Below are 25,098 nucleotides of genomic sequence, written 5' to 3' on the forward strand. Positions count from 1 at the left end.
CCTTTTTTTTTTTTTTTTTTTTGAGACAAGGTCTTACTCTGTCACCGAGGCTGGAGTGCAGTTGCGTGATCTTGGCTCATTGCAACCTCGACCTCCCTGGCTCAAGTGATCCTCCCACCTCAGCCTCCTGAGTAGCTGTGACTACAGGCACATGCCACCACACCTGGCTAATCTTTTAATTTTTTGTAGACATGGGGTCTGCCTGTGTTGCCCAGGCTGGTCTCTTAACTCCTGGCCTCAAGCAATCCTCCCGCCTTGGCCTCCCAAAATGCTGGGATTACACGTGTGAGCCACCATGCCTGGTTTCCATCCCACCTTTTAGATGGCAGCTGAGATGCCACCTGCCCAGATGCCATTCCCTGACCACCATCTCACCTGGTCACCATGTTTTTCTCTTGTCATTTCCTGTCCCAAAACGCTGTTTTAGGCCAGGTGTGGTGGCTCACGCCTGTAATCCCAGCACTTTGGGAGGCCAAGGCGGGCGGATCATGAGGTCAGGAGATCGACACCAGCCTGACCAACATGGTGAAACCCCGTCTCTATTAAAAATATATAAATTAGCCAGGTGTGGTGGGTGCCTGTAGTCCCAGCTACTTGGGAGGCTGAGGCAGGAGAATAGCTTGAACCCAGGAGGCGGAGGTTGCAGTGAGCTGAGATCATGCCACCACACTCCAGCCTAGTAACAGAGCGAGACTCCGTCTCAAAAACAGACAAAGAAAAATGCTGTTTGAATCTCTTGACTGTGCTTACTGGCATCTAATGGGTGTCATTTATTTGTGGTGATGCCTATTTCTCCCCACTGTCTGCTCCACAGGGGCAGGGGCTGCAGCCGCCTTGTTACCTCTGTGTCCCGAGCACCTGGAGCAGGGCGGGCCCCACAGCAGGGGCTCAAGGAGCATCTGCTGAATAAATAAAGGAATGGCGTCCTGGCCTTTCCCAGTGGCCAGCTGATACACAGTCACTTTTCTTGGACATCAGGCTAATCCCCACTGCAGGCGTAACCACTGCTGCCACCTTCCCACACCAACCGGAGCAGCGGCAGTGACGCCACGTGCAATGACAACCACGGCACCCCGTGAAGCACCTGCTGCCTCGATGACTCTGCAGAATCTTGTCCAATGTCACCAAGTCCTGGCAGCAGCAAATCTTTACCTACCAATGTTGTTATGACCCATAAGGTCCATAGACGAACAAGGTGCCTCAAACGGTAACTGCGCTGGAGTCAACCAGAGCTCGGAGATAGAATACTGGCTGGGCCAGGCACGGTGGCTCATGCCTGTAATTCCAGCACTTTGGGAGGCTGAGGCAAGGGGCAAAAGGAGACCATGTTTCTACAAAAAATTTAAAAATTAGCTGGGCATGGTGGTGCATGCCTGTGGTCACAACTACTTGGGAGACAGAGGGAGGAGGATCGCTTCAGCCTGGGAGGTCAAGGCTGCAGTGAGCTGTGATTGCGCCACTGCACTCCAGCCTGGGTGACAGAGGGAGACCTTGTCTAAAAAAAAAAAAAAAGAATTCTGGGTTTTTTTGGTTTTTTTTTTGAGACGGAGTCTCGCTCTGTCGCCCAGGCTGGAGTGCAGTGGTGTGAACTTGACTCACTGCAAGCTCCGCCTTCTGGGTTCACGCCATTCTCCTGCCTCAGCCTCCTGAGTAGCTGGGACTATAGGCGCCCGCCACCACGCCCGGCTAATTTTTTTGTATTTTTAGTAGAGACGGGCTTTCACCATGTTAGCCAGGATGGTCTCGATCTCCTGAACTCGTGATCCGCCTGCCTCAGCCTCCCAAAGTGCTGGGATTAGAGGCTTGAGCCACCGCGCCCGCCCAAGAATACGCTTAACAGAGGTAACAAAAGAGCAATAACTATGAGTTCAAGGTCACAGAGAATGCAGACGACACGGATGCTCAGCTACGACGCTGCACGTAGCTCTCTGTGTAAAATTACCCCTGGCAATCACAAAGGCGTTTACAACCTTGACCAAATCAGGAGCTGGGCTGAGACCTTCCTCAATTGCAAGCTTGAGCAGCTGAGCTGACAGCCAGGCTTTCTTTACTTACCGACTTCCGGCAGGCTCTGGAGGCAAACATCTGCTTGACTCGGGAAGGCCCGCACATGACCCCAGGGCTGTTTACTAGTTCGCAAGGAAATCAGTTTAGCCCTTTCAGTGACTGGAGCTAAAAGAATGCAATTTTGAGAAAAATCCATGACTTGACAAACACGTTTCACTTGAAAGCTACTTAGGATGAACATCTGAGGCCAGGCGTGGTGGCTCACGCCTGTAATCCCAGCACTTTGGGAGGCTGAGGCCGGCGGATCATGAGGTCAGGAGATAGAGACCATCCTGGCTAAAATGGTGAAACCCCGTCTCTACTAAAAAATAGAAAAAATTAGCTGGGTGTGGTGGCAGGCTCCTGTAGTCCCAGCTACTCGGGAGGCTGAGGCAGGAGAATGGTGTGAACCTGGGAGGCGGAGCTTGCAGTGAGCCGAGATCACACCACTGAGCTCCAGCCCGGGCGACAGAGCAAGACTCCATCTCAAAGAAAAAAAAAAAAAAATAGTGAACATCTGAAAGAGAGAACAGTCACAAAATGCTTTTTGGGGGAACCTTTTTAATCTTTTATAAAATAAAATAAAAAAAAGTCTACATGACCTGAAAGATTACTCCCAGCTCTAAAAAGACAAGAATCTATAGTTCTAATTTTTTTTTTGAGACAGAGTTTCATTCTGGTTGCCCAGGATGGAGTGCAGTGACATGATCTCGGCTCACTGCAACCTCCGCCTCCCAGGTTCAAGCGATTCTCCCACCTCAGCCTCCTGAGTAGCTGGGATTACAGGCACCTGCCACCACGCCCGGCTACTTTTTGTATTTTCAGTAGAGATGGGGTTTCACCATGTTAGCCAGGCTGGTCTCAAACTCCTGACCTCAGGCGATCTGCCCACCTTGGCCTCCCAGAGTGCTGGGATTACAGACGTAAGCCACCACACCCAGCCACTATAGTTCTAATTAATAACTTACCATTTTCATCGATAACAAAATCAAAGCCATTCTTTCTAAATATTTCCAGATTTTCTATCAGAACAGCTTCATTAACAGCAGTTGAGAGTCTGAGGTCTGAAAAACACAAAAATGATTCAAACCATATCCTGAAGTCAAACATTTAGCTTTACAGCAGAAATGAAGTGAAAACAACAATACTGTATTTTGAATTCATGTCAAAATAACAACACGAATAACAACATTATTCAGCTAAGTGTCACAAAACTTCCTGAGAAGTTCCTTTTAATTTTCTCTTTCTTAAAGTTCTTTTTAGAAGTTAAAGTAGCTACAAGCCAGGTCCGGTGGCTCACGCCTGTAATCTCAGCACTTTAGGAGCCCGAGGCAGGCAGACCTCTTGAGGCCAGGAGTTTGAGATCAGCCTGGTCAACACGGCGAAACCCTCTCTCTACTAAAAATATAAAAATTAGGCCAGGCATGGTGGCGCACGCCTGTAGTCCCAGCTACTTGGGAGGCTTAGGCAGGAGATTCGTTTGAACCCAGGAGGCAGAGGTTGCAGTGAGCCAAGATCATGCCACTATACTCCAGCCTGGATGACATGACAAGACTCTGTCTCAAAAAAAACCCCACAAAAACAAAAATTAGCTGGAAGTGGTGGCTCATGCCTGTAATCCCAGCTACTCAGGAGGCTGAGGCACTAGAATTGCTTGAACCCAGGAGGCGGAGGTTGCAGTGAGCTGAGATCACACCACCGCACTCCAGGCTGGGCAACAGAGCAAGACTCTGTCTCAAAAAAAAAAAAAAAGTTAAAGTAGCTACAAAAGTAGTTTGCTTTTTCCTCAGCTTGCCACCCCAATGACTCTCACTTTTTCTGAATCCTTTCCTTAAGGATAACAATATCACAAAAATGCTATTTTTTCTCCTTCTAATAGAGAATTTGAAACACTGGGTTAGGTCATTGCCAGCATTTATAAACAGAATGAACAGACAGCATTTATTTTGCTATCCTGTTCCTTCCTCTGCCTGTATTATATCTCCATCCTTCTCTCCTCCTGGATTTACTGAGTGCTTTTTTTTTTTTTTTAACTTTTTGTTATTTTTTTCAAAGATAGAGACAGGGTCTCACTATGTTGCCCAGGCTGGTCTCAAACTCCTGGGCTCAAGGGATCCTTCCACTTCAGCCTCCCAAAGTGCTGGGATTACAAGTGTGAGCCACTGCATCTGGTCCTGAGTGCTGGATAAGACAAACACTGCTCAAGGCAGGAGACAGCTGGTGAGCAAACACAGGCTTGGTCCTGGAGCCAACAGATTACCAGAGAAGAAAGACGTTCAGCAAATACTCAGGCAAGTCAATTATGATGAGAAACGACAGGAAGGTCAGGAAGAAAAAGCAGCCAGTGTCATAGAGAGACTTCACCCTGGGGTCAGGAAGTGACCTTTGAGCTGAGTCCGGGGATAAGAGAGTTAATCAGGTAATGGGGGAGAAGTGGGTGCAGGGTGCAGGACAACTATTCTAGACAAGGACAACAATCTGTGCCAAGCCACAGGAGGGACCGCTGATGTTTGCAGAGCCACACATAAAGATATCCTTCATTCTGCTTAGTGGCCACATAGGGATTCATCAGGCCTGCCAAGGGAAAAAGACAGACAGCCAGACAGGCTCGAGTACAGGGAACAAGGGGAAGACGAACAGGAAAAGCTACAGAGGTCAACAGGGCCACCCTACACAGGGGCTGGCAGGGCAGGGTGGAACTGGGTCTTTATCCTTTAATCTTGAAGTGTGGTCCATCTGGGACCCTAAGTGGTCTGTGATTACCTGGGCCAACTTGAAATGTCACAGACGAGAGGTTATCTTTGCCGAATGGCTAAAAAATACAAGACCTCAGCCGGGCATGGTGGCTCACGCCTGTAATCCCAGCACTTTGGGAGGCTGAGGTTGGTGGATCACCTGAGGTCAGGAGTTCAAGACCAGCCTGACAAACATGGCAAAACTCCCTATCTATTAAAAATCCAAAAATTAGCCAGGTGTGGTGGCGGGCGCCTGTAATCCCAGCTACTCAGGAGGCTGAGGCAGGAGAATCGCTTGAACCCGAGAGGCAGAGGTTGCAGTGAGCCGAGATCACATCACTGCACTCCAGTATGGGCGAAAGAGTGAAACTCTGTCTCAAAAACACAACAACAAAAAACCTCTATTAAGAGGAACAGGGAAGGGATATAAAGTAGCTTACTAAATGTCTATTATTACTATTGCCTCCTACTGAGAATAAAAACAATTCACGCATTCCACAGGAGAGTACTCAGCAAACTACACAGGAGAGTACTCAGTAAACCACACAGGAGAGTACTCAGTAAACCACACAGGAGAGTACTCAGCAAACCACACAGGAGAGTACTCAGCAAACTACACAGGAGAGTACTCAGCAAACTACACAGGAGAGTACTCAGTAAACTACACAGGTTCAGTGGTACATTTCTCCATGTGGGATCTACTTGTTGGGATCTGAGTTTACTTCACTATGTGGTTTAATTTCCCACACGAAAATCCATGACCTCTTCTTATAACTTTGCTGAAGACCAGACTTTGGTTTTACATGATACTATCACACCTGACCTTTGTGAAGTAGTCAGGGTAAAACATTCCAGCTTGGCCGAGGAGAGAGAAATACCAAATTCTGCAGTGACTATTTTAAAATAATTTTTAAATTTTATTTTATTTTATTTATTAATTTATTTGTGAGACAGAGTCTCACTGTCTCACTCTGTCACCCAGACTGGAGAGCTGTGCAGCGGCACGATCATGGCAGCCTCAATCTCCTGGGCTCAAACGATCCTCCCACCTCAGCCTCCCGAATAGCTGGGACCACAGGCACACACCATCAAGTCTGACTAATTTTTTACATTTGTTGTAGAGACAAGGTTTCACCATGATGCCCAGGCTGGTCTCAAACTCCTAAGCTCGAGGGATCTGCCTGCCTCAGCCTCCCAAAGCTCTGGGATTACAGGCGTGTGCCCCTGCGTCCAACCTGCAGTGACTATCTGACTTCTGATTACTGTCAATCAACACTGGCGCACAGGCTGTCTTTCTGAACACACACATTCCATACACTATGCATACTAATACTCCATACTATCAATTGCCCTCATCAGAAGGATCTCCTGGCTACCCAGTGATCAACATTTTTAATAGCGAAAAAGGTCTGATACTTAGAGAACATGTTAACCACGTGAACTGGGGCAGGTTACTCAACCTCTCTGCATGTGCCTCAGTTTTATCGCTTGTGGAATGGTGATGGTAACAGTAACAACCTCACAGGTTTCTGAGGATTAAAGGAACTAATACACATACATTATTTCAACAGTGCCTGGCAGATTCTAGGCACTGAATAAATGGTAACTATCACTATTATTATGTAAAAAGTATAAAAATCTGCTATATGAATACTTATGGAAAAATACATATATACATATAGACACACATATAAACTATTAGGTCTCTTTTTTTTTTTTTTTGAGATAGAATCTCGCTCTGTCACCCAGGCTGGAGTGCAGTGGTGCGATCTCGGCTCACTGCAACCTCTGTCTCCCAGGTTCATGCGATTCTCCTACCTCAGTCTCCTGAGTAGCTGGAATTACAGGCGTGCACTGCCATGCCCAGCTAATTTTTTGTATTTTTATTTTTTATCATTATTATTATTTTTTGAGACGGAGTTTCACTCTTGTTGCCCAGGCTGGAGTGCGATGGCACGATCTCGGCTCACTGCAACCTCCGCCTCCCGGGTTCAAGCGATTCTCCTGCCTCAGCCTCCCAAGTAGCTGGGACTACAGGCGCCCGCCACCACGCCTGGCTAATTATGTATTTTTAGTAGAGACAGGTCTCACCATGTTGGTCAGGCTGGTCTCGAACTCCCGACCTGAAGTGATCTGCCCACCTCGGCCTCCCAAAGTGCTGGGATTACAGGCGTGAGCCACCGTGCCTGGCCTTTTTGTATTTTTAGTAGAGCCGGGGTTTCACCACGTTGGCCAGGCTGGTCTCCAACTCCTGACCTCAGGTGATCCGCCTGCCTCGGCCTCCCAAAGTGCTGGGATTACAGGTGTGAGGCACCGCGCCTGGCCAACTAGATCTTTTTTATTTTTTACACCCCTCCTTCCTAGATCTCTTCTTTTTTAAAGTAGATACAAGGTCTTGCTGTGTTGCCCAGGCTGGTCTCCAACTCCTGGCCTCTTGTGATCCTCCTGCCTCGGCCTCTATTAGATCTTCAATTTGAGGGGAATCTGGGAATGAACACTAAACACACTCACGCTATGAGCCTCTGACCCTGGAGCACGGTGTGCTGCTGCAGCATCTCGAAGTTATACTTCTCGTCCGTGGCATGCTGGTCCACTATGAAGATATCCTCATTCAGTTTGGTTATTATAAATCCCAGGTTAAACTGACCAATGATTTCCATTTCTGCAAACATCGTTTTACTGCAGGTAGAAAATGTTAATTATGAGACATTTTACAAGATTATTTTTCTGATTATGTTATAGAACACTGTAATAAAAAAAAGTCAAACAATACAAAAACAAAATAAAGTCCCTAGCCATCCCGCTTTCTTTCTTTTTTTTTGAAACAGAGTCTTGTTCTGTCACCCAGGCTACAGTGCAATGGCACAATCTTTGCTCACTGCAACCTCCACCTCCCGGGTTCAAGTGATTCTTCTGCCTCAGCCTCCTGAGTAGCTGGGATTACAGGTGCGCCACCATGCCCCGCTAATTTTTGTATTTTTAGTAGAGACAGAGTTCCACCATGTTGGTCAGGCTGGTCTCGAACTCCTGACCTCATCATCTGCCCGCCTTGGCCTCCCAAAGTGCTGGGATTACAGGCGTGAGCCACTGCGCTCGGCTTAACCATCCCACTTTCTAAAGATAACATTAATTATTCATTCATCCAACTCTCCGGAGAAGACATCAGTTGCTACTATTAACGATTTAAAAATGGAATATATCCTTCTAGACCCTTGTCTCTCTATATAATTTTTTTTAATTTTAAAAAACAAAAATGGAATCTTAATTCTCCATTCTGTCATCACTTAATGCATCTGAAAGACGTTTTCAGACCTGTACACATAGATCTACTTCATTATTTTTTCTTTTTTTTTTTCTTTTAAGACGGAGTCTCACTCTCTGTTGCCCAGGCTGGACTGCAGTGGCGCGACCTTGGCTCACTGCAACCTGCGCCTCCCAGGTTCGAGCGATTCTCCTGCCTCAGCCTCCCGAGTAGCTGGGACTACAGGCATGCACCGCCAAGCCCGGCTAATTTTTTTATTTTTAGTAGAGACAAGGTTTCACCATGTTGGCTAGGCTGGTCTTCAACTCCCGACCTCAAGTGATCCACCTGCCTCGGCCTCCCAAAGTGCTGGGATTACAGGCGTGAGCCACCACACCCGGCCTACTTCATTCTTTTTAATGGCCACATAGGAATTTATTGCATGGATGTACCATAATTTGTCTGACAAATCCCCTGCTAAAGGACATTTCAGTTGTTTCCAATTTCAATAGTGCACTCAAAGCTGCAACAAATACTTCTGTGCATAAACCTACTCATCTGTGGGTGCATTTCTGTGAGACAGATGCTAGAGGCAGAACTACATACGTACTTTTTGACGGGAAATCTGTGAAAAGTCACACTCCCACCAATGGTGTGTAAGAGCACCTTTCTGCCAATGCTGGATATCAATCCTTCTCATCTTTGCCAGGCCCACCACTGGGTCCTTTGCTGGGTGGCTTCAACATCTAATGTCATTAAATACTAACTTAGTCAATCTGGACAAAAGACAGACACCACCGCTAACCTTCACACGAGAAACTGACACTGTCATTCTCAGTCCCACACAATTAAACCCGGTGAAAACGGATTTTCCGCAGTATCAGCGCGGTGACGACAAGAAATGGCTCTGTTAAAGCAGCCATGGACGTTTTCTGGTTCTCACCTGGTGGCCTGAGCTGAGGATGAAAGCAGCTGTAATGTAATCCCAGCATTTTGGGAGGACAAGGTGGGCAGATCATTTGAGGTTGGGAGTTCAAGACCAGCCTGGCCAACATGGTGAAACCCCATCTCTACTAAAAATAAAAAAATTAGCCAGGCGTGGTGGTGGACACCTGTACTCCCAGCTACTTGGGAAACGAAGGCAGAAGAATCGTTTGAACCCGGGAGGCAGAGGTTGCAGTGAGCTGAGATCGTGCCAGTGCACCCCAGCCTGGGTGAAAGAATGAGACTATTGTCTCAAAAAAAAAAAGAAAGGAGCTGATATTGTTGTTTCTTTCTATAAGTGCTCCAGGAGGACCCGCTCCCATGCCACCATGCTCATCACCATCACAATCAACCACAGGGGACAGTTTGGTGAACTGTGAGACCTCCACATGGCATGGATTACTGAGCCCACATTTCCTATGGTGAGGGGCTCCACACAGAGCTCAAATCCAAGTCATAACCAAACCAATCCCCAAATCCTATCTTTGAGGGTCTGTTTCCTGGTACCGATTCCATATCAGGCAGAGTGCACTCAATCAAGAGACAAAAACCACACCAGTGATTTTAACAGGATTTTTTTTTTTCTTTTTTTTAAGACAGGGTCTTGCTCTGTCACCCAGGCTGGAGTGCAATGGCGTGATCATAGCTCACTGCAGCCTCAAACTTCTGGGCTCAAGTGAGCCTCCTGCCTCAGCCCCCTGAGTACCTGGGACTACAGGCGTGCAGCAGTGTACTTAGCTAATTTTTTTTTTTTTTTAGAGATGGGGTCTCATTATATTGCCCAGGCTGGTCTCAAACTCCTAGCCTCAAGTGATTCTCCTGCCTCAGCCTCCCAAAGTGCTGGAATTACAAGGTGTGCACCACCATGCTAGGCCTGAGGAGGAAAATTGTATAATAAAGCATTACACAAACTAGCAAAAGGTGGTTAACTACTATGCTAAGAAATACAGGAATGGAAAATGCTACTACCCTAGGGAAGAGGGAGAGTCCTCAGAAAACAAACTCTTTTTTTTTTTCTTTTTCTTTTTTTTGAGATGGAGTTCGCTCTTGTTGCCCAGGCTGGAGTGCAATGGTGCAATCTCGGCTCACCACAACCTCCGCCTCCCGGGTTCAAGCAATTCTCCTGCCTCAGCCTCCCAAGTAGCTGGGATTACAGGCATGCACCACCATATCCCACTAATTTTGCATTTTTAGTAGAGAAATGGTTTCTCCATGTTGGTCAACCTGGTCTCGAACTCCCGACCTCAGTTGATCCACCCACCTCAGCCTCCCAAAGTGCTGGGATTACAGGCATGAGCCACCATGCCCAGCAGAAAAGGAACTCTTGTAAGAGGTCCCTACCCACTCAGGCTGAGTTTCAGACCTCCTTGGAGCAGGAGTGGCCGCAGCCTGCTGGATGGAGAGAAGGTGCCAGAGTGAGTGATGACGCAGGAACTCCTGCCCCACAGGAGGGAAGGAAAAGAACATCCCAGAAGCATCCCAGATGCCAGCACAAATACCACCTCCCCTGGCGCCGATCCCAGGCACTCCCGGGAATCGTCTGAATGTGCCCTGGTTCCCAGTACATAGATAATCTGCTCTAAAGCTGGTGCTGCCCTAAAAGACCCAAGTCTTCCATGTGTTTGGAGTCTGTGTCCTGCCACAGAGAACAGGATCTGGCCAGGCGCAGATGCTAGAATTACAACTGCGCACTACCGTGCCCGGCCAATTTTACTGTAGAGACGAGGTCTCCCTATGTTGTCCAGGCTGGTCTTGAACTCCTGGGCTCAAGTGATCCTCCCTCCTCCGTTTGGCCTCCCAAAGTGCTGGGATTACAGGCGTGAGCCACTGCACCCAGCCTCAAAATACTCTTAAGAAAAAACTTTACCTGGCCGGGTGTGGTGGCTCACACCTGTAATCCCAGCACTTTGGGAGGCCAAGGTGGCCGGATCACCTGAAGTCAGGAGTTCCAGACCAGCCTGGCCAACATGGTGAAACCCTGTTTCCACCAAAAATACAAACATTAGCCAGGCGTGGTGGCATGCACCTGTAATCCCAGCTACTCAGGAGGCTGAGGCAGGAGAATCGCTTGAACCCAGGAGGTGGAGGCTGCAGTGAGCCAAGACCGTGCCACTGCATTCCAGCCTGTGGACAGAGCAAGATTCTGTCTCAAAAAAATAAAAAATAAAAATAAATACAAATTTAAAATAAAAAGTAAAAAATTAAAACTTTACCTTATCTCTTTTCTTAGTTCATCTTCGGCTGCTTGATTTTCTCCAGGACAAATCCTTGCCCTAAACTTCCTGTAATTCTGTTCCCCTTCACTTTGCTTGTGCTTCATGATGTAACTGCTTTATTCGTTTAGCTAAAGAACTCAGAAAAGTCCAGGGGCACAACTTTCTTATTAATTTTCACAGCTACATCAACCTGAGAGGCTGACACGTTCTGAGTATTTACTAACTTTTGACGAATGTGAGAATTGGAAAGAATTTCTTCTTTCTTAAAACACCTTGTGTTTGGGGATGTGAGATTAGTTGGCTGAGGCAAAACTCGAAATTTACATCCGGTATCTTCCTGGTTTGAATGGCAGTCCACATCTGAAAAAGAGTCGTCAGTTTCAGGCGCTTTCTCCTGAGAGTCCACATGTTCCTGCGAGCCCCTGTCCCCTGGGGAGCTGGCCGCACACTCGCTGCTGCAGTGACTGCCCGTGTCTGGGATGCTGAACCCCTCAGAATCCACGGAAGTGCTGCCGTGCCCTGAGTCCTTCTCCACCTCCGCTCTGTCCGTAGGGTCACTGGGTCCCTGACTGGAACTCGCTGCCTCTTTCTGAGGTCTCAGGACGCCTCTGTCAGAGATGGCATCTGAAGTGCTAGAAGACGGCATACCCCTTTTCTGTCCTAGAGGGCTCCTTCTTGGTTCTGGAGTCTTTGGGCTGTGAGGCTTGTTCTCTGTTGTGTGACGAAGAGAAAAGGCCTCTCGCAGTCTGGAAATGGACACGTCCCTTTTTTCTTCTCCAGTCCTTAATGAAGGGGATTGATCCTGCTTTTCTACCACGGGCTTTTCCAAATCCGCTGCATGCATTTTTATTAAGTTACCTAAGCAAACGTGGACGGAGAAGAGGGTCAGGGACTATCCTGAAATGGTGAGAGGACGTGCTTATGTGAATAGATACTTCACAAAAGAGGAGATCCACATGCTAATTACACAGATGAACACGGTTCAATGTTCAAAATAAAACTATAATATGGGCCAGGTGTGGTGGCTCACGCCTGTTATCCCAGCACTTTAGGAGGCCAAGGCAGGGGGATCACATGAGGCTAGGAGTTCAGGACCGGTCTGGACAACATGGCAAAACCCTGTTTCTACTAAAAATACAAAAGTTAGCCGGGTGTGGTGGCACATCTGTCATCCCAGCTACTTGGGAGGCTGAGGCACGAGAATCCCTTTAGCCCGGGAGGCAGAGGTTGCAGTGAGCCAAGATGCCACCACTGCTCTCCAGCCTGGGTGACAGAGCAACACTCTGTCTCCAAAAAAAAAAAAAAAAAAAAACCCAACACAATGCGATATGGCCATATACTCACCAGAATGCATAAAATTAAAAAAACAACAAATGCTCACAAAGATCAGGATCAAGCGGAATGCTTGAATACCTCTGGTAGGAATGAACCTGGTACAGCTGCTTTGAAAAGTTCTCTGGGAATACCTCCTAAATCTGAATGTATGCACACCTGCAACCCAGCATAGCTACTCCTATCAGAAGTGCCTATCGGCAGGCACAGTGGCTCACGCCTGTAATCCTAGCCCTTTGAGGTCAGGAGTTCAAGACCAGCCTGACCAACATGCTGAAACCTCGTCTCTACTAAAAATACAAGAAAAATCAGCAGGGCATAGTGGAATGCACTTATAATCCCAGCTACTAGGGAGAACGAGAATGAGGCAGGAGAATCACTTGAACCTGGAAGGCAGGGGTTGCAGTGAGCCAAGATCACTCCACTGCACTCCAGCCTGGGTGACAGAGTGAGACTCCCTCTCAAAAAAAAAAAAAAAAAGTGTCTATCTCTATGCTCGTCAAAAGACGTGGATAAGGATGTTCGTGACGGCATTCTTCATTATAGCCCGAAACTGGAAACAATTCAAATATTCACAAATTATGATATCTGACTATAATGGAACACTGTATAGCGAACAAATAAATGAATTTTGCCACATGACTTGGATGAATCTCACAAACAAAATAATGAGAGAAAGAAAGAAATCACAGAAAAGGACAGACTGAATAACTTCAAATTAAAAACAGATTAAACTATACTGTTTTGGTTTTTGTTTGTGTGTCTGTTTTTCTGAGACAGAGTCTCCCTCTGTCACCCGGGCTGGAGTGCAGTGGCACGATCTCGGCTCATTGTAAGCTCCGCCTCCCGGGTTCACACCATTCTCCTGCCTCTGCCTCCTGAGTAGCTGGGACTACAGGCGCCCGCCACCACGCCCGGCTAATTTTTTATATTTTTAGTAGAGACGGGGTTTCGCCATGTTGGCCAGGCTGGTCTTGAAATCCTGATCTTAACTTATCAGTTCACCTCAGCCTCCCAAAATGCTGGGATTACAGGGCGTGGACGGTGAAACCCTGAGCAAGACCCTGTCTCAAAAAAAAAAAAAAAAACTTAAATGACCATAAATTGTTATCTCATTCCAGTCATAGCAGAGCTGTAGAATTTCATTTTATTCTTTGAGGCATTAGTCACTAGTTGTACTGAAATGCCAATGGAACTTACCTGAATCAACAGAAATGTTAAGAACAACAAATGGATACTGGTGTCGATTATACATGTGGTAGACCTCATTCACGAGTCTGCAGACCTGCACAAAATACAAGGAGTAGAAAAGAAAAAATGACAAATGTTCCCAACCCCCTGCATTCTAACAACATACTATTCTAACCAACCAGCATGTTCTTAGAAGGGGATACTTTTTGTTTTTTTTGTTTTTTGAGTCAAGGTCTCTCGCCTTGTCACAGCCTGGAGTGCAGTGGAGCAATCATGGCTCACTGCAGCCTCAACCTCCCAGGTTCAAGTGATCCACCTGCCTCAGCCTGCCATGTAGCTTGGACTACAGGCAGGATTTTTCTTTTCTTTTCTTTTTTTTTTGAGACGGAGTCTCGCTCTTGTTACCCAGACTGGAGTGTAATGGCGTGATCTTGGCTCACTGCAACCTCCGCCGCCAGGGCTCAAGTGATTATCCTGACTCAGCCTCCAGAGTAGCTGGGATTACAGGCACATGCCACCACAACCAGATAATTTTTGTATTTTTAGTAGAGACGGGGTTTCACCACGTTGGCCAGGCTGGTCTCGAACTCCTGACCTCAGCTGATCCGCCCGCCTCGGGCTCCCAAAGTGCTAGGATTATAGGCGTGAGCCACTACACCTGGCCTAAGGATACATTTTTTAACAGCTTTACTGAGATATGACTAACATGGAATAAACTACACATATTTAAAGTGTGCAATTTCATAAGTTTTGACATATACACAAACACCTGTGAAACTATCCCCACAATGAAGATAATGAATATATCCATCACCAAAAGTTTCCTCACAACTCTCAAAGTGTTATTTCTCAGCCAGGCGCGGTGGCTCATGCCTGAAATCCCAGCGCTTTGGGAGGCCGAGGCGGGCGGATCACAAGATCAGGAGATCGAGACCATCCTGGCTAACACAGTCAAACCCCGTCTCTACTAAAAATAATACAAAAAAATGAGCCGGGCGTGGTGGCGGGTGCCTGTAGTCCCAGCTACTCGGGAAGCTAAGGCAGGAGAATTGCATGAACCCAGGAGACAGAGCTTGCAGTGAGCCGAGATGGCGCCACTGCACTCCAGCCTGGGCGACAGAGCGAGACCCCGGATAAAAAAAAAACAACAACAAAGTTTTATTTCTCTAATCATAGATTCCTAAAACTGAGTCTTTTTCCAACCTAAAGTTGCTCTCCGAGAAATTCTAGTGACATGCGGGCACAGCTTAAATGTTCATAAAACACATTCAATGTACATAGAAAAGTATTTATGACATTAAAATGTCATTAGAAATAAACCTAAATATCACATTATTAATAGTTATAATTAATAATTTTGAATCCATCACACTATAGGTTAAAAAATTTAGAAGTTCAACCACATCTGGCAGATTACAAGCAAACTCTAAAGCATCATTGAAAAACAGGGGCCGGGAGCGGTGGCTCACGCCTGTAATCCCAGCACTTTGGGAGGCCGAGGCAGGTGGATTGCCTGAGCTCAGGAGTTCTCGACCAGCCTGGGCAACACAGTGAAACCCCATCTCTACTCAAATACAAAAAATTAGCCAGGCATGGCAGCATGTGCCTGTAATGCCAGCTACTCGGGAGGCTTGAACCTGGGAGACGGAGGTTGCAGTGAGCCGAGATCATGTCACTGAACTCCAGCCTGGGCGACAGAGCGAGACTCCATCTCAAAAAAAAAAAAAAGAAAAACAGAAAATATTACTGAGGTACAATGTTCTGTTGCTAAGATACAAACTCAAAAAACCCACGTCATCATATCAAGATGATCGGTTTAAATCTGAGGCAGAAGTAATATGAGCCCTTATTTTCCTAGGAAAATAGAAAGAAGAGAAAATATAGAAATCTATAGAAAATACAGAAACCATGTAATCAGTCTATACTGAAAGGTGATGCAGAATGTTACAAAATGTTTAGCTTCTTCAAATAGTTTTAATTTTTATAATAATATACTGGTAATTAATATGTTTATATATTATGTATATATATACACACAACATATATAATGTATATAAACACATACAAACACACTCATGTATATGCAATTTAAAAAACTGTACACAGAGGCTGGGCGCAGTGGCTCACGCCTGTAATCCCAGCACTTTGGGAGGCCAAGGCAGGCAGATCACGAGGTCAGGAGCTCGAGACCATCCTAGCCATATAGTGAAACCCTGTCTCTCCTAACAATACAAAAAATCAGCCAGGCGTGGTGGCGCATGCCTGTAATGCCAGCTACTTGGGACGCTGAGGCAGGAGAATCATTTGAACCTAGGAGGCAGAGGTTGCCGTGAGCCAAGATCGCGCCATTGCCCTCCAGCCTGCGTGACAGGGCGAGACTCTGTCTCAAAAAAAACCCAAAAAACAAAAAAAAAAACTGTACACAGATAGATGTGCTCCTTGATTTATGATAGGGTTATATTTGTGTGTATATATACACACAACACATATAATGTATATAAACACATACAAACACACTCATGTATATGCAATTTAAAAAACTGTACACAGAGGCTGGGCACAGTGGCTCACGCCTGATAAACCCATAAGTTGAAAATACTGTATGTCAAAAATGCCTTTGTGATAACCTAACCTACTGAATGTCCTATCTCAGCCTTGCCTCAGAATACTTACATTAGTCTAGAGGCAAAATAACACAATACCTATGTTATAATAAAATGTTGAATATCTTCTGTGATTGATTGAATACTATACCGAAAAACAATCATTACATAGGCACTTGAAGTATGGTATCCACTGCAAAAATAACTTTTGCAACAAGGTGAAGTAGTAGAAAAATACTTTTTTTTTTTGAGACACAGTCTTGCTCTGTCACCCAGGCTGGAGTGCAGTGGCACAATCTTGGCTCACTGCAAGCTCCATCTCCCAGGTTCAAACGATCCTTCTGCCTCAGCCTCCCATGTAGCTGGGATTACAAGCGTAGGCCACCACGCCTGGCTATTTTTTGTATTTTAGTAGTGACGGGGTTTTGTCATGTTGGCAGGCTGGTCTCGAACTCCTGGCCTCAAGCAATCCACCTGCCTCGGCCTCCCAAAGTGCTGGGATTACAGGCATGAGCCACTGCGCCCAGCCAGAAAAATCTTCAGTTGAAACATCTTAAGTTGGGGGCCATCTGCAGTAAACTTCTGTAAATGCCCAAAATAAGATAATGTTAAAGCCATGTCTCAAAGTCCCGAGTTCCATGTAAACTGCCTATTAACAGAAAAAAAGTTATCAATTAAAAGTCAAAGGCATAGAGAACAAACAAATACAAAAAAATTTTAAATACCTTTGCTGGGTCACAAGGACACCGGTTGACAAAGAAAAACTGTCTGTCTGTTGAACTCCTTCCAACTCCATGTGCGCATTGTGAAATGAAACCTGAGATGCTAATCAACATTAATATGGTAAGAGCAGGATTCCAGAGTGAAAGGGATTAGAAATACGATCACACGGCACATTCTTCTTTTTTTTTTTTGAGATGGAGTTTCACTCTTATTGCCCAGGCTGGAGTGCAATGGCACGATCTCGGCTCACTGCAACCTCTGCCTCCCAGGTTCACGCAATTCTCCTGCCTCAGCCTCCAGAGTAGCTGGGATTACAGGCATGCGCCACCACGTCTGGCTAATTTTTTATTTTTTTGTATTTTTAGTAGAGACGGAGTTTCACTATGTTGGTCAGGCTGGTTTCGAACTCCTGACCTTGTGATCCTCCCGCCTCGGCCTCCCAAAGTGCTGGGATTACAGGCGTGAGCCACCACACCCGGCCAACATGGCACATTCTTAAAGCGAAATGAAAACAAAACACCAGGTGACATGCTAATAAGTATCACAGTTGCAGTTCATCGGTATCTGTGCTCCAAATCTCGATGAGTCATCAAAGAACCAGACCTTCTGGAATGCTCTAAAGCTCCTGCAGTCAACCAATGCACCACAGGTGATGCAGTGCATCCAAAACTGATGTGTTGCAGCTCTCCTTACCCTTCCTGATAAATCCTCAGCCTCCGTAAGAGGAGTGGGTCTCACTTCAAATGCATTCTCAGAACCTCCGTGCTGCCGCCCCTGATTTGTCAACGAAGTCTAACCACTTGTGCTCAGGATTTTGCCCACATTCCCTCTCCTTTCAAAATCTCCCGGATAAGAAGCTTGTATCTCATGTCTTGGTAAAGCGCTTGCTTCACATGAGACCCACCCCAGAGATACCAGCATTTCCAGAAGAACACCACCTTCACATAAACACATAAAGCTCCATGTTTACAATTTCAGGCATAAGCCAAAAGCAAGTGGAGGAAGAGTAAGAAATATAGATCTCAAGGCAACAAACAAACAAACAAAAGGAAATACAGATCTTAGGCTGGGTGCGGTGGCTCATGCCTGTAATCCCAGAGCCTTGGGAGGCCAAGGTGGGCGGATCACCTGAGGTCAGGAGTTCAAGACCAGCCTGGGCAACATGGTGAAACCCCGTCTCCACTAAAAATACAAAAAATCAGCTGGGCATGGTGGTGAACACCTGTAGTCCCAGCTTCTCGGGAGGCTGAGGCAGGAGAATAGCGGGAACCCGGGAGGTGAAGCTTGCAGTGAGCCGAGATCGTGCCACTGCACTCCAGCCTAGGCAACGGAGCAAGACTCCATTTCAAAAAAAAAAAAATATATATATATATACATATAGAGAGAGAGAGAGAGAGAGAGAGAGAGAGACAGAGAGAGAGAATGAGATTTACAGGACCAATCCTATTTATAGAAGTGTCTATTTTCTTATACTAAAACTAATGACACTGAACTGCCTTCATCAGATGCCAGAAAAGTCAAAATCATTTAAAATGATAAAATAATTTACAAGTTAGTCTAACTAAACAGAGCCTTAAAGAAGACCTGCTCAACAGGAAACCACCTGAAATATACCAGTTACTCAGAATATGGTTTGAATTAAGTAACTGACTCCTTTATATAAATCATCTTTCTTAGCAATAACATTGCTCACAGTTTTATAAAGGACATAAAAGACTATTATCCCTAGCCAGGCGTGGTGGCTCATGCCTGTAATCCCAGCACTTTGGGACACCAAGGTGGGCGGATCATCGGATCATCTGAGGTCAGGAGTTCGAGACCAGCCTGGCCAACATGGAGAAACCCCCGTCTCTACTAAAAATACAAAATTAGCCAGGCATGGTGGCACGTGCCTGTAGTCCCAGCTACTCAGGAGGCTGAGGCAGGAGAATTGCTTGAACTCAGGAGGCAGAGGTTGCAGTGAGCCAAGATAGCGCCATTGCACTCCAGCCTGGGAAACAGAGTGAGACACCGTGTCTTTTTTTTTTTTTTTTTTATTGATCATTCTTGGGTGTTTCTTGCAGAGGGGGATTTGGCAGGGTCACAGGACAATAGTGGAGGGAAGGTCAGCAGATTAAAAAAAAAAAAAAAAGACATGAAACTGTTAGCCCTAAAAATCACTATCTTTAAAAAAATTAAAAAAAAAACTCTCAAGATAAAATGTTCAATTGTCGTTCTCTTGCCAGCAATCTACTTACTAAAAAAGATTATGCAGAGCATCCGAACAGCCCAGACCATACTCCTCACACACGGAGTCACTAGGGGGCAGCTGAACAAAAGGAATGAGGCTTTGCAACTAAAACAAACAAAAAAATTCACAGTTACTTCCTAATAAAGACAGAGTGGACTTACTTGTTTTCTTTCCTAGTCAAGCTATCCACATTACGAGCACAAAAAAATTAAAAAATTCTCTTTTTTGTCTTGTTTTTTGAGACAGGGTCTCCCTCTATTGCCCAGGCTGGAGTGCAATGGCTCAATCATACCTCACTGCAGCGTCAAACTCGTGGGTTCAAGCAATCCTCCTGCCTCAGCCTCCTGAGTGAGCAGCTGGGACTACATTAACATTCATTAACATCAATATTATGTATATACACAAATATAAATATTACACCCTAATATGCAATAGTACGTATGATACATATGTGACATATGTATTTCAATTACACAAGCACATATATACAGTTTGCGTGTATACACACACACACACACACACACATTTATGCCTCAGTCTTCTTGGTCCAAAAGTCAGGATTTTACTTAACAGGGAAAAACTACATACCTTCCTACTAAGATCAAAAACAAGGTAGTAATAAAATGCTCATTATCTACAATTAGAGAAGAGAAAACAATTAGAGGACTATAAGAAAAAGTAAAAGTGCTCGGGCGCGGTGGCTCACGCCCGTAATCCCAACACTTTGGGAGGCCGAGGCGGGCAGATCACCTGAGGTCAGGAGTTCGAGACCAGCCTGGTCAACATGGTGAAACCCCCCCATCTCTATTAAAAATCCAAAAAAAAAAAAATTAGTTGTATTATTAAGGTCAATTTACCCTACCTAGGATAAGGTCAGTTACCCTAAATTACTTTATAAATATGCAATCCCAATAAAAATATCAAAAAGCTTTTTCCTGGAACTAGATAAGCTGACACTACAGTTCATATGGGGTGGAAGAAAATCAAAAACAGCTCAGGGAAAAACACCATTTGGACATGGACAAAACTGTATCCAGGCCAGGTGCGGTGGCTCATGCCTGTAATCCCAGCACTCTGGAAAGCTGAGGCAGAAGGATTGCTTGAGGCCAGGTGTTTGAGACCAGCCTTAGAAACATAGCAAGACCCCGTCTCTACAAAGAAAAATATATATATATTAGAAAAAATATATAGAGAAAGAGAGACATGAGGACTTCTGCCCTCAGTTGTGATAAACTAACAGGTACTGGATATACCCTCCAACCTGAAATGGCACATAACAAAGAACAGAAGCAACAACAAAATCAAAAACAGAAAGAAAAATAAAACGGAGAACATATACGAAGCAATGGTTTCTTTGTTTTTCTTTTTTTTTGTTTTTGAGACGAAGTCTCCCGCTTGTCGTCTAGGCTGGAGTGCAATGGCACAATCTCGGCTCACTGCAACCTCCATCTCCCGGGTTCCAGTGATTCTCCTGCCTCAGCCTCCTGAGTATCTGGGATTATAGGCACGTACCACCACACCCGACTAATTTTTGTATTTTTAGTAGAAACGGGGTTTCCCTATGTTGGCCAGGCTGGTCTTGAACTCCTGACCTCGTGATCCACCCACCTCGGCCTCCCAAAGTGCTGTGATTACAGGTATGAGCCACCACGCCCGGGCTGAAGCAATAGTTTTCAAGGCACTGATTATCAGGCAGTAGAGTTATCTATGAGTGATGGGAAATAAACAAGGTGAACCAATCAACTTCTGCCTTGAGTGTTTCCAGGCCACAGAGCAGGGAAGAAGAACAGAGGCAGATGTGAGGAGTAGGAGTTGTGAGATGGGAAAATGGGCAGGAAATTACAACCCATAAGGAAATAAGAATCAGTCCAAAAAAACTGGCCCAGAACTGACACAGAGTTTACAACCGGCACAAAGCACTGAGAGAGTTCATCATTCTATTCCACATGTTCAAAAAATTGAGACAGCCAAGATGTAAAAAAGACCCATGCTAACCTTCCACAGACAGAAACTACAATATCTAAGATGAAAATTATATTGGACAAGATTAACAGCATCGTGGAAAAAACAGATTACTGAATATAAAGACAGCAACAGAAGTTACATAAAATGAAACAGAGAAAAAAGAATTAAAAGCAAATAAAGAGCAACAGTGTGTTGTGGGAAAATTTCAAGTGGCCTAATACACAGGCAACAAGAATCAATGGAGGGAAGGTGGTGGGTATTTGAAGAAATAATGATAAAAATGTTCCCAAAGTGATGACATTATAAACCCAAGATCCAAGAAGTTCAATGATCCCCAAAACAGAAACATGAAAAAAATGATACCATGATGTATTGCAATCAAATTCCCCAAAACTAGTGATAAAAAGTTTACAACAATAAGGGGGGAAAGAAAAAAAGACATGTTATATATAGGGGAACAAAGATGAGTATGAGATCAGGTTTCTCTTAGAAAAAAATGTAAGCAGGAAGACAATAGAGAAACATATTTAAAGCACTGTGGAGAAAAATCCAGCAAAAACACCTTTAAAAGCAAAGACACAATGAAGACATTTGCAGACATACAAGAATTCACCATCAACTAGAAGAAATGTTAAAAAAAAGTCCTTCAGGCAGAAGGAAAATGACAGCAAATAAAAACTTAGATTTACACAAAGGAATGAAGAGTATCAGAAATGGTAACTGTGTATTTTCTCTCATTACTCACATCTCTTTAAAAGATAACTGGGCCAGGTATTGTGGCTCACACCTGTAATCCCAGCACTTTGGGAGGCTGAGGTGGACAGGTCACCTGAGGTCAGGAGTTTGAGACCAGCCTGGCCAACATGGTGAAACCTCGTCTCTACTAAAAATACAAAAACTAGCCGGGCGTGGTGGTGGGTGTCTGTAATCCCAGCTACCCGGGAGGCTGAGGCAGGAGAATCACTTGAACCTGGGAGGCAGAGGTTGCAGTGAGCCGAGATCGCATCCCTGCACTCCAGCCTGGGGGACAGAGTGAGACTCCATCTCAAAATAAATAAATAAATAAATAAATAAATAAATAAAAGATAACTGTTTAACAACAATGTAATAGATCGTGTGTGGCACTGATACCACCTGTAAAAATAAAATGAACAACGGTATAAAGACCAAAGGAAAGAAGTGGAAGTATCCTATTGTAAACTTCTCTTACTCTAAGAAAAATGGTATATTACTTAAGAATAAACTTGATAATTAAAGTTGCATACTATAAATTCTAACTCACTAAAATAACAAAACAGTGGATAGCTAAAAACTCAACAAAAGATATAAAGTAGAATCATAAAAAATTCTCAATTAATCAAAAGGAAGGAAGACAAACAAAGACATTTTAAAAAGAAACAAAGAAGATGAGACTAAAAGAAAGCAAAGACAATGGACTATAACCTAACTAGTTTTATCAATAATCACATTACATGTAAACAGTCTATACATCCCCAATTATGAGTCAGAAATAGACTGATGAAAACAAGCAAGATCCAAATCTTGCTGCCTACAAGAAATAATACTTTAGATATAAAGATGCAAATAGGTTAAAAGTAAAAGGATGGAATAAGATATACCATGCATGCATTACTCAAAAGAATGCCACATAAATAACAAAGTACATTTCATAGCCTGGAATATTAGCAGGGATAAGGAAGGCCATTTTACAAAGTGGTTAATTAATCAACAGGATGTAATAACCTTGAACATTTATGTATCTAATATAACACATAAAGCAAAAAGTGGTAAAATTGCAAAGAGAAACAGAAACACAATTGCAGCAGGAGATTTCAATCCCCTCTCCCCCACAATTGATACAAGTAGGCACACAATCAACAAGGACATAATACACCTGAATAACACAACCAACCAACTTGATCTCATTAACATTTATCAAACACTCCACCCAATCAGAGCAGAACAAGTCATCTTCTCAAGCATGTGCAGAAGTTTCCCAAGACAGATCCTATTCTGAGCCATAAATTTAAGAGGTTCCAGGTAGTATTCCAGACAAAAATTCAGTCTAAATCTAATCATGAAGAAAGATCAGGGAAACCTAAATTTAAAGACTTCTATAAAATCATTGGCCTGTATTCTTCAAATATTATAATGGCACTGAGGAACAAATCTGTATTAAACAGACTTAAAAAGCATAAAAACTAAAGGAAATTGACAGTCCTAGACTGAATCTTCTACCAAAAACTAAAAATTGCTATAAAGGAAATTAGTGGGAAATTGGCAAAACTGGAAAATGAACTATAGCTTAGATAAAAGTATTAAATCAATGATAAATTTCCTGAATTTAATGACTGTGCTATATTTAATAGAATGTTCTTGATTTTTTGAGACATAATCTAAAACTTTACAGGGTAAAGAGGCATGATGTATCATACCCACTCTCAAATAGTTCAGAAAATATATATATAAATATATATACACACACATATGTATATATGCATATAAATGATTAATGTGGGAAAATGTTAAGAATGAAGTATCTGAACAAAAGGAAGTACCTGGGATTTCTTTGTAAAATCCTTGCAATTTTTCTGAAAATTTGAAATGATTTCAAAATAAAATGCTCAATAGAAAATAATGCTATCAAATATATATTATATATATCAAATATATATTATATATACTATCATATATATATTTGATATCAAATATATATTATATGTATATATTTGATATCAAATATATCAAATATATTTCAACAGGGCCTCAGAAAACAACTTAAAGGGATTCCATCTGGCCAAAGATGGAACCACTTAATTTTCAAAAAGAATCACAACTTCGACGTACTGAAATATTTACTATCTGTTTAAACCCATAAGCTCATAATGGTAACAAAACAAAAAAACCTTCCTGCTTAGAAGCCTACTCAATATTTTAGAAACTTTCTTTCCTGCATGAATTACATAACCAAATAGAGAATAGAAATTTATCTTTAGAAAAGTATTCTAGGCCAGCTGTGGTGGCTCATGCCTATAATCCCAACACTGGAGAGGTCAAAGAAGAGGATCACTTGAGCCCAGGAGTTCAAGACCAGCCTGGGCAACATAGCAAAACTTGTCTCTACTAAAAATTAAAAAATTCGCTGGGCATTGTGGCACATGACTATACTCCCAGCTACTTGGGAGGCTGAAGTGGGAGGATCACTTGAGCACAGGAGTTTGAGGCTGCAGTGAGCCATAAACGCGCCAGCCTGGGCAACAGAGTGAGAGTCTGTCTCCAAAAAAAAGAAAAGAAAAGAAAAGTATTTTGGCTAGTAAATAAAGAAGAAATGGTAGAATTAGCAGATCACCATTTTGCCTCCCCTAATGAACTAGTAAATCACAGCAATAATCAACAGTCAATAGTTCTTAACTTCACGAAACGAAACACATACCTCCAGAAGCAGACAAATGCCATGTATGGTACACCTGTGTGAAAAGAATTGAACATAAACCTGATTAGACTTCCAGATCAAACTACCAATTTTACAAGGCATACAAGATTTTTTTTTAAATGTGCTAAAGGTGAAACAAGGGTAACACAATCCAAACTGAGGATAACCAACCCAGTTTCTTCAAAACAATGAGCACTCAAGAGACATACTATGGGAACTATTAAAAGATTTAACCCAACTGCCACATGTATTACGAGTATTATGGGTTATTCCTAGCCCCTTTCAAAAAGATTCCTTATTGGCCAGGTGTGGTGGCTTACACCTGTAATCCTAGCACTTTGGGAGGCCAAAGGAAAGGACCACTTAGACCAGGAGTTTGAGACCAGCCTGAGCAATACA

At 44.0% G+C, this 25,098-nt stretch overlaps 1 pseudogene; it reads right to left on the bottom strand.

Annotated features, from left to right (window-relative positions):
• The window catches only part of LOC101143118 (mismatch repair endonuclease PMS2-like), a 33,821-nt pseudogene that overhangs the window by 4,590 nt on the left and 4,133 nt on the right, over positions 1–25,098 (bottom strand).

This window comes from Gorilla gorilla, chromosome 6, assembly GCF_029281585.2.
Source record: "Gorilla gorilla gorilla isolate KB3781 chromosome 6, NHGRI_mGorGor1-v2.1_pri, whole genome shotgun sequence".
Lineage (NCBI taxonomy): Eukaryota > Metazoa > Chordata > Mammalia > Primates > Hominidae > Gorilla > Gorilla gorilla.